Source organism: Lissotriton vulgaris, chromosome 11, assembly GCF_964263255.1.
Source record: "Lissotriton vulgaris chromosome 11, aLisVul1.2, whole genome shotgun sequence".
Classification (NCBI taxonomy): domain Eukaryota; kingdom Metazoa; phylum Chordata; class Amphibia; order Caudata; family Salamandridae; genus Lissotriton; species Lissotriton vulgaris.
In genome coordinates this window covers 703,860,784-703,868,559 of record NC_141699.1, presented here as the reverse complement: position 1 = coordinate 703,868,559, position 7,776 = coordinate 703,860,784, and positions in this window count along the sequence as shown.

Genomic DNA, 7,776 nt, shown 5'->3' with positions numbered 1-7,776 from the left:
GGCGTGCTGTGCTTGTGACGGAGCGGTTCTGTCACGGCCCCGCCCGCTCAATGGAACGTCCAGCGCAGGTGCGAAATCAGCGCTGCGCAAGCGCGCCGAGCGGTCCGTGACTGAACCGCTCCGTCACCAGCACAGCACGACCGAGGCTGGTGACGGAGCGGTTCCGTCACCAGCATGGGAGGGGTTAAGTGCCTTGTAAATAGGGTCCGTGAAAGGGGGGAAATGGGTGTTCCATTGGGCGTTCTGCCACAACACCCATTGCTTTTTGACGCTGTCCCATATCTACAAGGATGGGACTGCACCAAAAACGAAGGCCAGGTAAAACCTGGTTTTAGCATGGCGATATGAGGAGAAATTATGCATTTCTCCTTGTATTTAGCTCTTTCTTATGTGCAGCACAAATGGAAAGAGCAAATCGCCTTTAGAGATTGTTTAAGCGCAGAAATGATTCCTGAACATAAACAATCACCCCTGTAGCGCAGGCACCCTTGCAACATGGCGCAAGGGTACCTGCGCTCGCGCTAGGCAGCTTTTTTAGCACCAGCGCTAGGGGAAATGCAGGGATGCGGCGTATTTTTGTATATACAGTGCATCCCGTTTAAAAAATGTTGGAGCGCGTTTTTACCAATTTTGCCACAACACCGCCCTCCCACATTTTATTGTAAATACCCAGAGTTTTGTGTCCTCTAGCCCTCTCCCAACCGGACCAGTTGCCCTCGTGAACTCATCCCAGTTTGGAAACGCGTCTCGTGCTCGTTAGGCCTTGTGATCAAACGTCTTGTCTCCTCGGCCCCTGACACGAACACATCCTGTAAATCAAGGAAGGTGTCGAAAAGCTGCGGAGATCCTCTTAAGAGGCCGGTCGAGGCCTAGTCAAGCCGATAATATCTCTTAGTCAGCGAGGCAGCAGCGTAGGAGGAAGCAGTGTGGAGAGAGGCTTGGAAACCCCTCCACAAAAGACAACAATGCGCACAACTTGCTTGGAACGGCAAATAACCCCGCCATTGCAGACTGGCTGATACATGCCTGATAGCCAATGCTGAATTTGTGAAAGTGCCAGGGCAGGGCGTTTGTCAGGAGGCCGCTGCAGCTTGCACCACCCATTTCACCTGCCTGCACTGCCTATGACGGTATCTACACAACTTCTAAGCATCACACTCCTCAAGATGTGGCAATACAGATTATTCTAGTCATTTTAAGGAATATTGAATACTAACAACTCTTGTGCTCGAAAAACAGCGCCACCATGTGGCAGACTTTCATGCGTAGCGTAGCGGTGTTGACAACTGAGTGCCGGTGCAGAGCACTGAAATCACCGGCTCAAATTAAGCACTGCATAGGGGTAACAATGGTTTGACAGCACGACCGGAAAAGGAACACAGACGCCACGGTTGTACAAAAGAAGCCATATCACAGGGGTTGCATCAGAACATACATGACAGATATTAGGCAACAAATCATGTATACACCAATCCTGCTGTAAGAAAGTTGAGACACAGTAGTCCCGAAATATAAAAACGACAACAACACAGTCCTGAAATAACAACAGCTACACCACAACAGTCCCAACGTATTGAACGGGACCACAGAAGCAATGGAATCAGAAAAGAACACTACAAAATTCCTGGAATATGACCATGACACAACAAGAGTCCTGCTGTAAAAAAAACATGGTGCCACAAAACTCGGAAATAAGAAAATAATACAGGCACAGTCCTGAAATATGAAAATAACACTGCATCAATCATACACAAATCGCGAAATGAGTAATGCCATTAGCGCAATTCAGAAGTAATAAAATAACAACTTAGCCGTCCTGCAAGCAGAACTCAACACCAAGTCAGTCGTACAGTAACAAACCAACTCCGCAAAAATCACGAACCTAGAAAGCTCACCCTCAATAGTCCTCAGTTAGCAAGATGAGGAGACATCAGTCCTGATGCATAAAAATGACACAAAAGTCATGAAATAAGAAAACCACATAAGAGCTCTACTGTAGGTGCTCTGCAAATGTCTGAAATAAGAAAGGGACACAACAGTGTTGCACTCAGAAAATGTCACACAAAATTGAGAAATAAAAAATTACACCACAACAGTCGAGTCGTGGGGAAATGACCGAAACATCGAATTGCGACAGGAAAATAGCATCCTAGCTTTCCTGGGGTGAACAAATAAAACCCCATCATTATTCAAATGATACAAACACTGCAGTAAGAATCAGGTCCATTACAAAAGTAAATACACAGGTGAAATACAAATTTACACCACAATCACTACAAACATGGAAAACAATACGAAAATAAATTTAAATCACAATTGGCCTGTAACAAATAAATGTGTTGAGGCAAATTGTGTGATGAACATTCAATGTGATCCCATTGTTTTTCGGGGAAAGAAGAATTAATTGTGTGAAGTGCTTTGTGGCAGAAGCACTGTTCGCTTAATGTTATAGTCCCCAGGTTCTGTATGTTACAGGGTAACCCCATTGTTTAATAGTGTAATAAATAAAGAGCACAAAAGTCAGCTCTACACTGTCCTACTAGAGGAAAAAAACACAACCGCCGGATAATTGAAAAAAAATTACAATAACTTTCTTGCACTGAAATAATCAAAACACATCTACCTTGATTCATTCAAAAAAACACCGCACCTACGTTTTATAAGTGAAAACCACAGTTGAACAGATTTACGAAAATAACACCGAAATCTCGCACTGAAATGAACCCAGCTGTTCTGATACAAGTTTAAAAAAACATAACTATCGGATGTAAGAAAATTGAATCACAACAGTTTGATGTAAAAATATAACTACTGCAGCCTCAAAAATGAAAAAGATACCACAATATACACAAAGCTGATTGAACAGTGAAAACTACATTATATATTATATTTGAATAAGAAACAGGCTCTATAACTAGCTTTGTAAAGGGAAAAGCAACCACAACTGCCCTGATAAAAAGTAGACAAATAATACACCACCTCTACAGTCTAGTAAAGTCCCGGTATGAGAAACAAACACCGTAACGGCTTGGTATAAGAAAGTAAAATTACAGCTACAATGAAATGAGAAAATTGCATTCTGGGTATGAGAAACAGTCACTTAAACTATCTGTGGAAAGGAAAATAAGACCTCAACTGCCTGACATTAAAAACCACATCACAATGTTTTTCACTGATAGAATAACAAAAACAGACATACTGATGCAACAAGCAAGCACCATAACTGACTGGTACAAGAAACTAAAACCGCAATTGGTGAAATAAGAAAAGACTACAATTTTCTGGCAGTTATTTAAGAAGAGCTGTCCATTGATAGTTGCTGTATGAATGAATCGCCATAACTACTTTATAGACACGCACTCTCACGGACACAGTCACGCACACGCACGCTCTCCCACGCACACACTAACGCGCACACAGACACACATACTTTACAAAAGTTGAATTCTAACCCCATTAACACATTTATTCTGCTACATACAACCAACAACTGCCATGCAAAAACCGCAACGCACAGAGTTGTCCTGCCACAAGAAAGTGACACCGAAGATGCACTGCAAACACAAACATGTTGAAGTATTTTAGTGCGGCAGGGTCGAAAGGATGCCTTCTTATTTGATAATGTGACCACTACTAAACACATTTTACGCGTTAAGCCAAAGCAACACCTGTATCGCGCACATTTGTGTTTACATTTAAAGGCATAGATGGTGCTTGCGTCGGAGGCAGCGCAACAATGAACAGAAATCCCCCTAATGCAGCCATAGGCAGATTATTAGAGAGCGCCATCAGCTCCGAGTTCTTTGTTTATTGGTCTGAGTACTTTAAACAGTATATTCCACTCGCCTACAAAATGTCCCGTGAACACCAGCCCGACAGACAGCTCTGATATCTGCACATCTGGATTGCTGAGGTAGCCTTCCAAGCGTCAACAGCTGGATCTCCGGGCCAGAGGTGCGTATCGGCACCTATTGATCCGAGCCTCCCTAATGAACACGAATATCTGTTTATCGATCAGGCTGGACGCAGTCGTTTAATCACCGGTGAGCGCGCGACACTACCCGGGGCTCGTCACTGTGACAGGACATGTCTTCTGTTAGACCTAAAGCCGCTGTCCCCCGGGGGTACGTTACAGTGCCTGCGAGCGCACTAGCGCTGCAGACTCGGTGCCCCCCAGTCACAGGGCTGCGGATGGGGCGTCAAGGGTCACGTAAAAGACATTATAGAGTTCTATAGCACTGTACGGCCCTGGCGTGGTCCCTGAAGCTGGGAGCTCTCTTTGGGAACCTGCTGCAGTAACAATAGCTATTGAGCGTCATAACACAGCCGTCGAATGAAAAGCAATAGCGGGGCTCGGCGTCCTGGCAGCTCACCTGAATCAAATACGTCATACTTTCATTTTAGGAAATATTTTGGGATAGATCTATAGCATGGCAGACACGCACAGAGATAAATAGTTATATAAGCACACTGCGCACATTTTGCAAACCTAGTATTAATATATGTATTAGTTAGAAATTGGTTAGAATAATAACCATACTTAACTCTAAAATGGGACAACTAAGCAGAGTGTAAAAAAATGTGTGATAGATAGTTAGACAGACAGGCAGGCAGACAGACAGGTAGATAGCTAGATAGACAGACAGGTCGGCAGACAGACAGACAGGCAGACGGACAGCAGACAGACGAACAGATAGATAGATAGATCGATCGATAGATAGACAGATAGATAGATAGATAGATAGATAGATAGATAGATAGATAGATAGATAGATAGATAGATAGATAGATAATACGGCCTTATATTGCTTTTGAGGAGTTCTGATGCCATCATAAAGGATGCCGTTAAAGAGGGAGAACTTTATATATCTTACCAGAGCTCTGATTTGATATATATAGACCAATGTACATGTAAAGAGGCTTTTTATGAGTAGACTTTTTTTTTACACTAATGAAATATGTATTTATCATCAGGAAAATGTTTTTTTCCAACAGTGAGTCAAATGTTAAACTATACTGCCTGGTAGCCGCTTGTAAAACAGAAAAGTACACAGTTTTTGTATTTGAGAATGTAGAATTTTTGAAAAAAATACTTTTTGCTTGGTTAAAAAAGCTTTGTTTGTAAAAGTTGCTTTCTGCAAGTGAAACTAACAATACTTATTTTCTGTTTGCCTTTTATGGTGACAATTCATATTTTGAAGTGATCTTTAAAATAGTTTCCAAATATCATGGATCGCTCTGAATTATGGGTTCGGATAGCACTGCATTTCCTGCAAAAAATCACGGTGTTTGTGTGTGCGTGTTGCATATTTTACAAGTACATAAATATATCAAAAATACGTGTACATGGCCTATGCTTGTACCATCGTCGTATGTTTACATGGGCAACACTAACTTGTATTTTGGCTTGAGATCAGATGCTATGGCCTTTCTGTATATTTGTAGTAACTGAGGGAGCGACGCTGATGAAAAGTTGCCAAATCGCTTGTTTTGTACTACTATTGTCTTAGAGATTTTAAATACTCTTGCAAGAAATGATATTAAAACAGCATTAAAAGAAACATATTTTATTATGGATTTACAATGCTAGAAAAGGTAAAATAAAAAGTGCTAGTTTACGCTAGTGTAAAAATTGGTCCCCAAAAAAATTAGGCCGAGGGAATAGCTAAGTGTACTAAGACACCAGTTGAAAGCGTCTTGTGGCTTTTTTTAGGGGCTTTTCACGTGAACATACCCAGTCAGAGGGGACCGGAGCAGAGTCTGGGAAACATGGCAGGCAGAAAAGGCACAAAGACGATTCTTGAGGGCCGGTCTTGGGTGAGAGAAGGACGGGTCCTCGGGGTGTCAGGCTCCTGAGGGTGTAAGGCCACGGTTCCTCAGGCGGCGGGATATTTCGTGTCTCAGGTGTCCCGCCTGGTTCGTTGACGGGGTTGTTCGTTTCAGGCCGCTGGTGGTCGGCACCATCGCTGTCTCGAGACTCACTGGCTACCCATGCCCCCCCCCCCCCCCCCCCTCCAACCTGGAATGGCGACGAGGCAGTCCCTGTCAGGCTGCACTCAGACTACGCAGTCTTTCCTCAGACTACGCACTGTGGACAGACTGCCATCAGACTACGTAGTGAGGACAGACTGCCCTCGGACTACGCAGTGAGGACAGACTGCCCACAGACTTCGCAGTGAGGACAGACTGCCTTCAAACTGCACAACGAGGACCGACTGCCCTCAGACTACGCAGTGAGGACAGACTGCCCTCAAACTGCACAACGAGGACAGACTGCCCTCAGACTACGCAGTGAGGACAGACTGTCCACAGACTACGCACCGAGGACAGACTGCCATCAGACTCTCCACAAACTCACTGCCCACAGACTGATCATTGCCAACAGACTGCCCGCCCATTCTGCCCTCATGATGTTCACCCGCTTGCCCCAAGCTGAGGCTGCCAATGTGTGGCACACAGACTGACTACAGACTATTCATCGACTGACCACTACCGGCATGCTGCCCACACATTGCCCACCAACTTCCCACAGACTGCCGCTGAATGCCCACAGACTGCCCTCTATGACCCGCTGCTGACTGTGTGCCCGTCTATTTGGCATTCGGATTGTGCCCTTGAGTGATCGGTAGGCAGGCCCCAGACTGACTGCCCAGAGTCTCTACCTCATAGGCTTCTTACAGACTGCCTAAGGAATACCCAGACATAGCCCACAGGATACCCAGACACTGTCCACAGACTCCCAACAGTGCCAACCGACTGAGCACCGACTAAAGACTGACTATAGAGACCCACAAACTATCAGTAGCCTACTCGAATACTGACCCTAGACTTCCCACCCTGTCTGCCACAGATTGAATTAAGACTGCCCACCGAGTGATGACATGGAATCCACTGCCCACAAACCGCCCTTCTCTCTATCCCTGCGACTCTACCCTGGGGAGGCCGTGTCTCACGCACACTGTCCACTTACTGTCCACGGACTGCTCACGCACTGCCTGCAATCTGCAATTCACCCCCTTTTTTGGGTGAAACATTCACATATTGGCCTCTCTGACACACTATAAGAAAAAAAAGGTCTGTCGTGGCCCTCTTTACACCTTTGTGTAACCCCGCCTCGTCTTTAACCCATTTTTTCATTTTCTATACAACCCCCTTTTTAGCCTATCCATGGCATTGATGTAAACTGGAGACTGGCGTTTAAACCGTGCACGTTTTTAACTATTCTGAGTCCTTGCAGCCTCAGTTGACCGCCTCTCTAGAACCAGTGTCCACAGACAGGACAGGCCGCCCCTCAGGCCGGTGCCAGGGTGTGTGTTTGTGGCAGGCGTCGGCACCAGGTTCCAGGACCGGGGCCCTGTTTGTGCTCGTGGGCTCCTGGAAGATGCAATTGTTTTGGTGGGGGGGATAATTTCTTGCTCGGAGGGTCTGAGTCTTGCAGTTCTGTGGCCAGCCTCACCCGCGGGTGATTCAAGGAGCCTTGAGCAGTCAAACACACTGGCCACGGTCACTACAGCTCAGTCAGCCTCTACTCCATAGTGATTTCACAGAGTCTCACACTTCGGAGTCCAGTCTCACTTCAGGCTGTTTTTCAATGCCCCTTGTGGTTTAATGCGTCTTATAATGAAGCAAAGTCTACATTTCTGCCGGCCTCATTAACTCCCATTGGTCCAGTCCGCTTTAAACTACTCGACTAAATCGAATGCCCCACTGACTTCAATGGAGTCTCACACCTGTGGATTGTTCATTCGCCTGATGGAAGTTGAAGTCTTGGTCCCG